The sequence below is a fragment of the Danio rerio genome, chromosome 3 (genome assembly GCF_052040795.2).
Source record: "Danio rerio strain M-AB ecotype USA chromosome 3, GRCz13ab, whole genome shotgun sequence".
In the NCBI taxonomy this organism is placed as follows: domain Eukaryota; kingdom Metazoa; phylum Chordata; class Actinopteri; order Cypriniformes; family Danionidae; genus Danio; species Danio rerio.
Genome location: NC_141023.1, coordinates 64978598 through 64989094, shown reverse-complemented (window position 1 = coordinate 64989094; position 10497 = coordinate 64978598). Strand labels below are relative to the sequence as shown.

Sequence of the window (10497 nt, the reverse complement as noted above, 5' to 3'; positions counted from 1 at the left end):
TTCAATACATACCAATGATATGCAGAATTCAGCCAGAAGGAAATGTCACTAATGTCTGCTGTAGCAGCTAGCACCTCTCCACAATGCCACACACAAATTCATATAATTGTTATCCAAGCAGCACAACACGCTGGTTACATAAATGCGCCATGTTCGGGTGATTCACTGCTTACCATCTTCAACCAAAAACTGGACCTTCACCAAAACCTGAAAGTCCGGCAAGATACTTTTAGACGGACTCTGTTAGAATAGGACAGCACAGGCTTATTGGAAAATAAGAAAATAACAATACGTTTGACGTCGACAACTTATGTTCCTTTTTACACTAATGATAATCACAGGGACATATTATCGATAAACGAAGGATGCCATTTCCTGGAGTTCTTTGCACAGTTCCAAGTAAATAAGTTGTGAAAAGCACTATACCAATAAACATGTGTTGAATTAATACCAATCTACATATGGACAACTTTTTTGGCATAGTCAGTTTGCTCAATAGCTTACCTTGTACGATGTTGTACTTGTGATGAAAATCGCTTGGGATTGAGTCTAGTAAAATGCAATAAAAGCAATGTAAAATCACGGTAAAACTTTGCATTCCCAGAGCACTTTTTAAATTTGTTTTTAGAAAACACTATTGGTTGGGTTTAGCTCAGTGATTAGCTAGCTGACCTAAACAACAAGCACTGGCTAATTCTGGATGTGTACAGGAAGGATGTGTATCTGACACACCCATTAGTAGATTTGTCATCTGAAACGTACAACTAAACTCATCTTGAGTAACATATTTCAAATTTGCGCAAATGTAAACAGCAACCTCTAGTGGATTTGTCATCTGAAATGTACAACAAAACCCACGCTGAGTGACATATTTCAGATTTGCAAAAATGTAAACAGCGCCCTCTGGTGGATTTGTCACCTGAAACGTACAACAAAACGCACCCTGAGTAACATATTTCAGATTTGCGAAAATGTAAACAACACCCTCTAGTGGATTTGTCATCTAGAATGTACAACAAAATGCACCGTAAGTTATGTATTTCAGATTTGCGAAAATGTAAACAGCACCCTCTGGTGGATTTGTCACCTGAAACGTACAACAAAACGCACCCTGAGTAACATATTTCAGATTTGCGAAAATGTAAACAACACCCTCTAGTGGATTTGTCATCTAGAATGTACAACAAAATGCACCGTAAGTTATGTATTTCAGATTTGCGAAAATGTAAACAGCACCCTCTAGTGGATTTGTTACCTGAAATGTACAACAAAATGCACCCTGAGTAACATATTTCAGATTCGCACAAATATAAACAGCGCCCTCTAGTGGATTTCTCATCTGAAATGTACAACAAAACACACACTGAGTGACATATTTCAGATTTGCAAAAACTGTAAACAACACCCTCTAGTGGATTTGTCATCTAAAATGTACAACAAAATGCACCATAAGTAATGTATTTCAGATTTGCAAAATGTAAACAGCACCCTCTAGTGGATTCGTCATCTGAAACGTACAACAAAACACACCCTGAGTAACATATTTGAGACTTGCGAAAATTTAAAAAACACCCTCTAGTGGATTTGTCACCTAAAATGTACAACAAAACACATGCTGAGTGACATATTTCAGATTTGCACAAATATAAACAGCGCCCTCTAGTGGATTTGTCATCTGAAATGTACAACAAAACACACGCTGAGTGACATATTTCAGATTCACACAAATATAAACAGCGCCCTTTAGTGGATTTGTCATCTGAAACATGCAACGGAAAATATTAAGAGCAATGTATTTAATTAAAGATAGCCGGAGGCATGTATTTTCAATAAGCCTGGGCTGAATAGTTCTAATTTTGAAGGCTTTACCATATAAGGCCTAAGTAAACTGGACCAAGCATGTAAGAAGTGTGATTCGATTTGATTTACAACTCAGATTGCGTTTACCATTGACCATAGAACAACATTTCAGAATCTTACAAGAGTTTGGTTATATGTTTTTCCTACTCTTTAGTTTAAATGTTACCATTATGGACTTTTGTTTCACTTTTTGTTTGTTCATTCAAAATGGAGGTATGGTGGAGCTAATTGAATTGCCAAGAGTTTGAGAATCCAACTTTAGTTTCTTGTTAGATTGTTCTAATGAAGAGTCCAACCACAACAAACAAAAGTATATTTTGATGACGGCGCGTGGAATCATGGGATCATCATTCTACAGATCTCATGCAGAAATCACGTTGATGGATGAACTAAAGCAGGGGTGTCAAACTCAGTTCCTGGAGGGCCGAAGCCCTGCACAGTTTAGTTCCAACCCTGCTCCAACACACTTACCTGTAGGTTTCAAACAAGCCTGAAGGACTCAATTAGTTTGATCCGGTGTGTTTAATTAGGGTTGGAACTAAACTGTGCAGAGCCCTTTTGGAACTGAGTTTGACATTTCCCTGCTAAAAAATCCAGCTTAAACCAGCCTAGGCTGGTTGGCTGGTTTAAGCTGGTCGACCAGGCTGGTTTTAGAGGGATTTTGGCCACTTCCAGGCTGGTTTCCAGCCATTTCCAGCCTGGTCTTAGCTGGTCAGGCTGGAAAATGACCAGCTAAATCCAGCTAAAACCAGCTTGACCAGCCTGGTTTAAGCTGGACATAGCTGGTTTTGGCTGGGCTCTCAGCCTGCTAGGCTGGTCAAGCTGGTTTTAGCTGGTCATCTTCCAACCTAACCAGCTAAGACCAGGCTGGAAATGGCTGGAAACCAGTGGCCAAAACCCCTCTAAAACCAGGCTGGTTGACAAGCTAAAACCAGCCAACCAGCCTAGGCTGGTTTAAGCTGGATTTTTCAGCAGGGTTGTGAACTAAAGTATCCAACACTTACTATCATGGTAGCATGAAGCAGAGCAAGGCTGAAAGCTGTGAAGCAAAACCTTTCTAAACTAAATATATTTAATTACTCATTTCTAATAACTGATTTACTTTATTTTTGCCATGATGACAGTACATACTATTTGACTAGATATTTATCAAAATACTAGTATTCGGCTTAAAGTGACATTTTAAAGTCTTAACTAGGTTGATTGTGCAAGTTAGAGTAATTAGACGCGTCATTGTATTATGATGGTTTGTTCTGTAGACAATCGAAAAAAATATAATATAATATTATTGACCTTAAAATGACTTTAAACAATTAAAATCTGCTTTCATTCTAGTCGAAATAGAGCAAATAAGACTTTCTCCAGAAGAAAACGATATTTTAGGAACTACTGTGAAACATTCCTTGCTCTGTTAAACATCATTTGGGAAATATTTCTCTCAAACTGACATTAGGCATGTCTAGAAATGGATTGGATTTGCTGGGTTTACGGAGCACATATATATAGATCAGGCTTCCAGGTAAATCAAATCCTTCCCGCACGTGCACATCATCAGTAAATTGTTCTAAACACAAATACAAACAATAAATGTAATTGTTCTAAATACCAAAGGAGACGTGCTGCACGCAGACAGCACTGATCCAAAGGGAATTAAGTGACCTCTAAATAGATAAACTGGTTTTATCGGGGGGGAAAAAAAGCTTTTCTGAGAAATATAATTTTAGATGACTAATGGTGAAGTAGAATTAGAATCTATTAGATATATTAATGTACATATCAAAAAAATGTTTTAATAATCGTCTTGTTTCTAGTCCAAATATCTAAAATAAAGTCTTTAATCAAGAAGCATTTTCTAGACAAGCACATAAATAAAGTCTTGTTTTCAAAAATAAGTCAAAAAGAAGTGATTTTTTTTCTTTAAAACAAGCTAAATAATCTGCCAATGGAGTTAGCAAAATAATCTTGTTTTTACTTTGAAATACGTTCATTTTGCTTAGCACATTGACAGATTATTGCACTTGTTTTAAAGGGAAAAAACTCACTTAATTTTGACTCATTATTTCTGAAAACAAAGTAGTTCTTGTCTAGAGAATGTTTCTAGATTTAAGAGTTTCTACATATTTAGACTAAAACCAAGACCACATTCTAAGTAGGAAAAGTATTTTGTTGTCAGGGCAGGTCTAAATACAGTGGGTAAAAAAAGTTTTGAACACATCCGCATTTTCATCAGATAACATGTTTCTAGAGGTGCTGTTGCTTGAAATTTTTTACTAGATGTCAGGAAGCACTAAAGTAATTTATATATACAAAGACAACAAATCTGATTGGTTTAGAAATCGAGTTAAAGGTATTAAAATGAAATGACAAAAGGAAAAAGTATTGTACACATGAAGGAAGGAAGGCGTAAAAAGGCATGGAAAGCCCAAACAGCAGCTGAAATTTTTAAAGGCTTTTTTTACTTTGATTTATTTATTTTTTGTTTCTAGTCCAAATATCTACAAAAGTCTTCAATCAAGAAGCATTTTCTGGACAAGCAATAAACATTCTTGTTTACAAAAATAAGTCAAAATAAAGTGATCGTTGTCACTTTAAAATAGGTTCATTTTGCTTAGCACATTGGCAGATTATTTCACTTGTTTCTAGGAAAAACTCACTTAGATTTCTCTTATTATTTCTGAAAACAAAACAGTCTAGAAAATGCTTTTTGATTTAAGAATTTCTACGTATTTGGACTACAGACAAGACCAAAATTCTAAGAAAGAATTATTTTTTTGCTGTGTGTGAAAAGAGTCTATATATAGTGGGTAAAATAACTATTGAACACATCAGCATTTTTCTCAGGAAACATTTCTTAGGGTGCTGTTCACTTGCAATTTTTACTAGACGTCAGTAACCACTAAAGTAATCCACGCATACGAAGACAACAAAACTAATTAGTTTAGAAACGGGGTTATGTGTTTTAAAATGAAATGACACAGTGAAAAAGTATTGAACACAAGAAGGAAGGAAGGCTTAAAAGGGCATGGAAAGCCCAGACAGCAGCTGAAATCTCTAAACGGTCTTTTTCCTAGTCTAAATATCTACAAAATTCTCTAATCAAGTTGGATTTTCTAGACAAGCAACAAAAAATCTTGTTCTTACTTGTCTAGAAAATACTACTTGATTTAAGAATTTCTATATATTTGGACTGGAAACAAGATGAAGGTTTGCCATGTGTGAAAAGTGTCTATTATACAGTTAAGTACTGAACACAACAGCATTTTTCCCAGGAAACATATTTCTAAAGGTGCTTTGGACTTCAAATTTTGACGAGATGTCAGTAATCACGAAAGTAATCTATAAATACAAATACAGCAAAACTGATTAGTTTAGAAATGAAGTTATGTGTATTAAAATGAAATGACACAGGGAAAAAGTATTGAACACATGAAGAAAGGAAGGCGTAAAAAGGCATGGAAAGCCCAGACAGCAGTTAAAATCTTTGAAAGCTTTTCTTACATTGATTTTTATGTCTTGCTTCCAGTCCAAATATTTACAAAAGTCTTCAATCAAGAAGCATTTTCTGGACAAGCAATAAACGTCTTGTTTTCAGAAATAAGTCAAAATGAATTGATTGCTTTCACTTTGAAATATGTTTATTTTGCTTACCACATTGGCAGATTATTTAGCTTGTTTTAAGGAAAAAAAACTCACTTAGGTTTGAGCCATTTCTAAAAACAAAACAATAGTTCTTACTTGTCTAAACCATGCTCCTTGATTTAAGAATTTCTACATATTTGCACTAGAAACAAGACCAAGATTCTAAATAAGAAAAGCTTATTTTTTGTGTGTGTGTGAAAAGGGTCTATATACATACAGTAAGTCACATGAGTACTGAACACATCAGCATTTTTCTCAGAAAACATATTTCTAAAGGTCCTGTAGACTTTTAGTATTGAACCCATGAAGATAGGAAGGCGTAAAAAGGCATGGAAAGCCCAGACAGCAGCTGAAATCTCTAAACGGTCTATTTCCTAGTCTAAATATCTACAAAATTTTCCAATCAAGTTGTATTTTCTAGACAAGCAACAAAAAATCTTGTTTTTACTTGTCTGGAAAATACTTATTAATTTAAGAATTTCTATATATTTGGACAGGAAACAAGATGAAGGTTTGCCATGTGTGAAAAGGGTTTATTATGCAGTTGGTAAACAAGTACTGAACACAACAGCATTTTTCCCATGAACATATTTCTAAAGGTGCTTTGGACTTCAAATTTTGATGAGATGTCAGTAATCACGAAAGAAATCTATAAATACAAATAAAGCAAAACTGATTCGTTTAGAAATGAAGTTATGTGTATTAAAATGAAATGACACAGGGAAAAAGTATTGAACACATGAAGAAAGGAAGGCGTAAAAAAGGCATGGAAAGCCCAGACAGCAGCTGAAATCTCTGAACGCTTTTCTTACATTGATTTTTATGTCTTGCTTCCAGTCCAAATATCTACAAAAGTCTTCAATCAAAAATCACTTTCTAGACAAGCAATAAAAAATTTTGTTTTCAGAAATAAGTCAAAATGAATTGATTGTTTTCACTTTGAAATACGTTCATTTTGCTTACTGCATTGGCAGATTATTTAGCTTGTTTTAAGCAAAAAACTCACTTAGGTTTGACTCATTTCTGAAAACAAAACAATAGTTCTTACTTCTCTAAACAATGCTCTTTGATTTAAGAATTTCTACATATTTGCACTAGAAACAAGACCAAGATTCTAAATAAGAAAAGCTTTTTTTTTTTTGCTATGTGTGAAAAGGGTCTATATACATACAGTAGGTCAAATAAGTATTGAACACATCAGCATTTTTCTCAGAAGTCCTATTTCTAAAGGTCCTGTAGACTTTTAGTATTGAACACATGAAGAAAGGAAGGCGTAAAAAGGCATGGAAAGCCCAGACAGCAGCTAAAATCTCTTAACGCTTTTCTTGCTTAATTTTTTTGTCTTGTCTTGTTGTTAATGCAAATACCTAAAACTGTTTATACCAAAAAGCATTTTCTAGACAAGGAAAAAGTGGTCTTGTTTTCAGAAACAAAGAGTCAAAATTAAGTGAGTTTTTCCTTAAAAGAAGTAATCTGCCAGTGGGGCAAACAAAATAAACATATTTCAAAGCAAAAATAAGATCGTCTTGCTTACTCCAGTGCTCTATTATTTTGCTTGTTTTAAGGAAAAACTCAATTAATTTTGACTTATTATTTCTGAAAACAAGACAAAAACTCGAAGTAAGAAAAGCTTGTTTTTGTAGCGTAGCATTCCTTTCGTGAGGTCAGCAGTTGAAATGAAGCTGATGTGAACTTGATGAATAACAATGCGATTGCTTCTGGAATAAGAAACACACATCTGAGCTTCTAGATCTTCAAAAAGCGCTCGGCAGCTGACTCTCAAAGCTGCTTGAGTTACTTAAATATTGATTTTTTCCCCTCTCTTTTTTGTGAACTTTGTTTAAACAGAGAACATGTTGCCTGAATGCCTAAGCGCCTCGCGGTGAGCGATGTCTTTATTCTGTGGGACGGGCTGAAAATAAGGCGGAGAAGGGATGGAGTTGGCCTTAAGTAGTCTTGGGAGTTTTCCCAATGGGTCAGTCAGCGTGGTCCAGCTGTCGAAATCAAATTTAGCTACAAATTAAATTTATAAAGAAAAAAAAAACGCGCGGACAGCAATCAGACTGACCTATTTAAGCTGCAGTGGTGGATCCTGGCGTATAATGTTCTCCAGGGCTTGCTGACACACGCACACACCGTCCACCTCTCAAACACACATTCAGGGCAGCTTTCCAAGTTCTGCCTGCTGCATTTGAAAATAATTGATCCAAGCAGATTTTTCATTTCTCTCCCCGTTGCCTCACCTCACCTGTGTGAAACCAAACAGACTCAGGGATTTAATGTTCAGTACAGTCCTATAAAGCACTGATTCCCTATTCCAGTCCTCAAGACTCACTGCCCTGCACATTCTGTATGTCTTCCTTGCTTAAAATGGAAGCTAGCTCTGGCCATTTTTTTTTCGTATTGTGATTAAATTAAATGAGAAGACAGTGGGCGTGGCTTGTTTTTTTCTACCTCAAGCTGATTGGATGTAGTAAAGTCAGCATTTCATTCAGAAAGATGGGGAAAAGGGTTTGGGGAGAGTTATTTCAACCTAACAGACTCCTCCTCCTCACCAATTCTGTTATTGGTCAAAACTGACTGCTGGAGGGGCGTGGTTAAGTCTGTTAGCCACGCCCAATACCTCAGACAAACCTAGGCTGTTTCTCAATTCCAAGAACGCAGAGAACGGACTTGTGTTCTTGTGGAGATCGGTCTTGCCAGGTGTCCTCGGAAGAACGAACTCAGGAGACCGCGAGGGCAGAGAACGCGTCCTTTGAGAATTGAGATGCTGCGTTCTTCCTGATGGTCACATGACCTTCACGTGTTTTAAATGGTAAATTATTTAAACATTACAGCATTCATACAACGATTTATTGTTTTTCCCCTTTTTAAAATATATACTTTTCATAAAACATTATAAATATATGTTGCACAATATAAATAAAACAGATTTTAATATGAATTTCAGCAAACAAACACCCTTAATGTGTTCATTCCTTTATTAAGATGTCCATGGTAATGTTTACTTTCTCCGTGTCATTTAGGGAAACTCCTGAGGTAAATAGTTCATATCTATGAACTTTAATAATAAATCTAGATAAAATGCTGCGCTCCCCACCTTCAGTCGCAATGACTTCTGGGACTTCCAGAGTGAGTTCGGTGCTCAAGTCTGCATCAGTGCGTCCTCGATATAAAGAACACATCCGGGAAGTTTCACGCGTCCTCCGTACTTGCGGTCTTGAGTATTGGAACTGAACTTAGGCAGCTGATGATGACGTTGCTCGAGAACACGAGGACGCAAGACCGCTGAAGAACGCATATTGAGAAACAGCCCATATCTGAAAATTGAACTGAAAACAAACAGGAAGTGAATTTTCAGATTTCAACTAAACATTATAGAAGTAAAGTATTTATTTTTGTCTTAATGACATGCACAGATGAATTGTTCGCCACAAAACTAGCAACGCGAGCTAACAAAATCTATATAGTTAGCTTTGAGTTTGAGTTAGCTAGTTTTGTGGATTTTAGCTCACTTGACTCAGATTATCCAGCCTGATCTCACGAGGAAACGTAAGTATTTTACGTTTTGTCAGTTTAGCGGCTAATTCCTACGAATTCGTACAAAAATGTAAGATTTTAAAAAGGAGGCGTGGCACCTGACCCCACCCCTAACCCCAACCGTCACTGGGTGATGAGCAAATCAGGCTAAATTGTATTAATTAGATCATACGAATTCATACAAAGTAGCCACTAAATCAAAAAGTTACGAACTGCCGTGAGATTGCGTTTGATTATCAGCCCATTAACAGAGAGATCCATGAACTGATCTCCTTAAGGGTCAAATAGTGTCCACACTTACTCATTTCAGTGTAAAAATGCACATTTTTCTCTCCGTTTCGGCTTTCTGCCCACACGGATGGCACTTTTAGGAAGTTAAAACATATCTTTTTGAAAACACTTAATAAATATGAAATAAGATTGTGGTTTTGATGATTGGACGTTCATAGAAAGTAGTCAAATAATTTATGACCGTGTTTATTGTGTATTGTAATGTCTGAGAGGAGACGTACAGCGATCTGTATTGTGACTGTCAGCATCTGTTGCAGTCTATTGATGCTTGTTGTCAACGGTTAAACATGTTGAGTCTGCCATTGACATTATATAACATCAACAACAATGTTATATATTAATGCTAACATTATACAATCTGGTGTCTGTCGTTGAGGGATGCTTGTGTTTTCGACAGCTGAACACGCTGAATCAGAGTTTGTCAGGTCTTGCGATGTGTGATTTTGTTATTTTTTTTATATAATTGTGACTGTTGCTGTCTGTTAGCATAGATCAGCCCTTGTTTTCACCACTTGAATTCTTGTCAGGGATACCCTTATGAAAATGAACAATGGTTTTATTTTAATAGCCACAAAATTAACTATATTTTTACTAAAAAGATTCAAGTAAAACCATAGTAACTACAAAATAACCCATGTTTTACTATGGTATTTGAAGTAAAAACACAGTAACCAGAGACCGAACTACAGTCTTACTACTGCATTTAAAGCAAAACCAAAGTAAATATTAAATGAACTATAGTTTTACTGTGTCATTTTAAGTAAAACCATAGTAAGTACTTAATAAACTACAGTTTTACTATAGTGTTTTAAGTAAAACAATAGTAAATACTAAATGAACTACAGTTTTACTATGTCATTTGCAGTAAAACCATAGTAAATACTAAATGAACCATGTTTTTACTATGGTTCCATAGTAAATACTAAATGACCCACAGTTTTACTATAGGCATTTAAAATAAAGCCATAGTAAATACTAAATGAACTACAATTTTACCATGGCATTTGAAGTAAAACCATAGTAAAATATTAAATGAACTACAGTTTTACTATGTCTTTTGCTGTAAAACCATAGTAAATACTAAATGAACCATGTTTTACCATGGCATTTACAGTAAAAAACATAGTAACCAGAGAATGAACCAACAGTTTTACTATGGCATTTGAA

General features: G+C 35.5%; 1 long non-coding RNA gene across 1 annotated transcript; it reads left to right on the top strand.

The window, feature by feature from the left end:
• Positions 1-347: 347 nt before the first annotated feature.
• Positions 348-4212, top strand: LOC147846121 (uncharacterized). The gene is made up of 3 exons (XR_015481427.1): positions 348-1010; positions 1176-1662; positions 1748-4212. It is a non-coding gene; the product is annotated as an uncharacterized LOC147846121 (long non-coding RNA).
• Positions 4213-10497: the final 6285 nt, after the last annotated feature.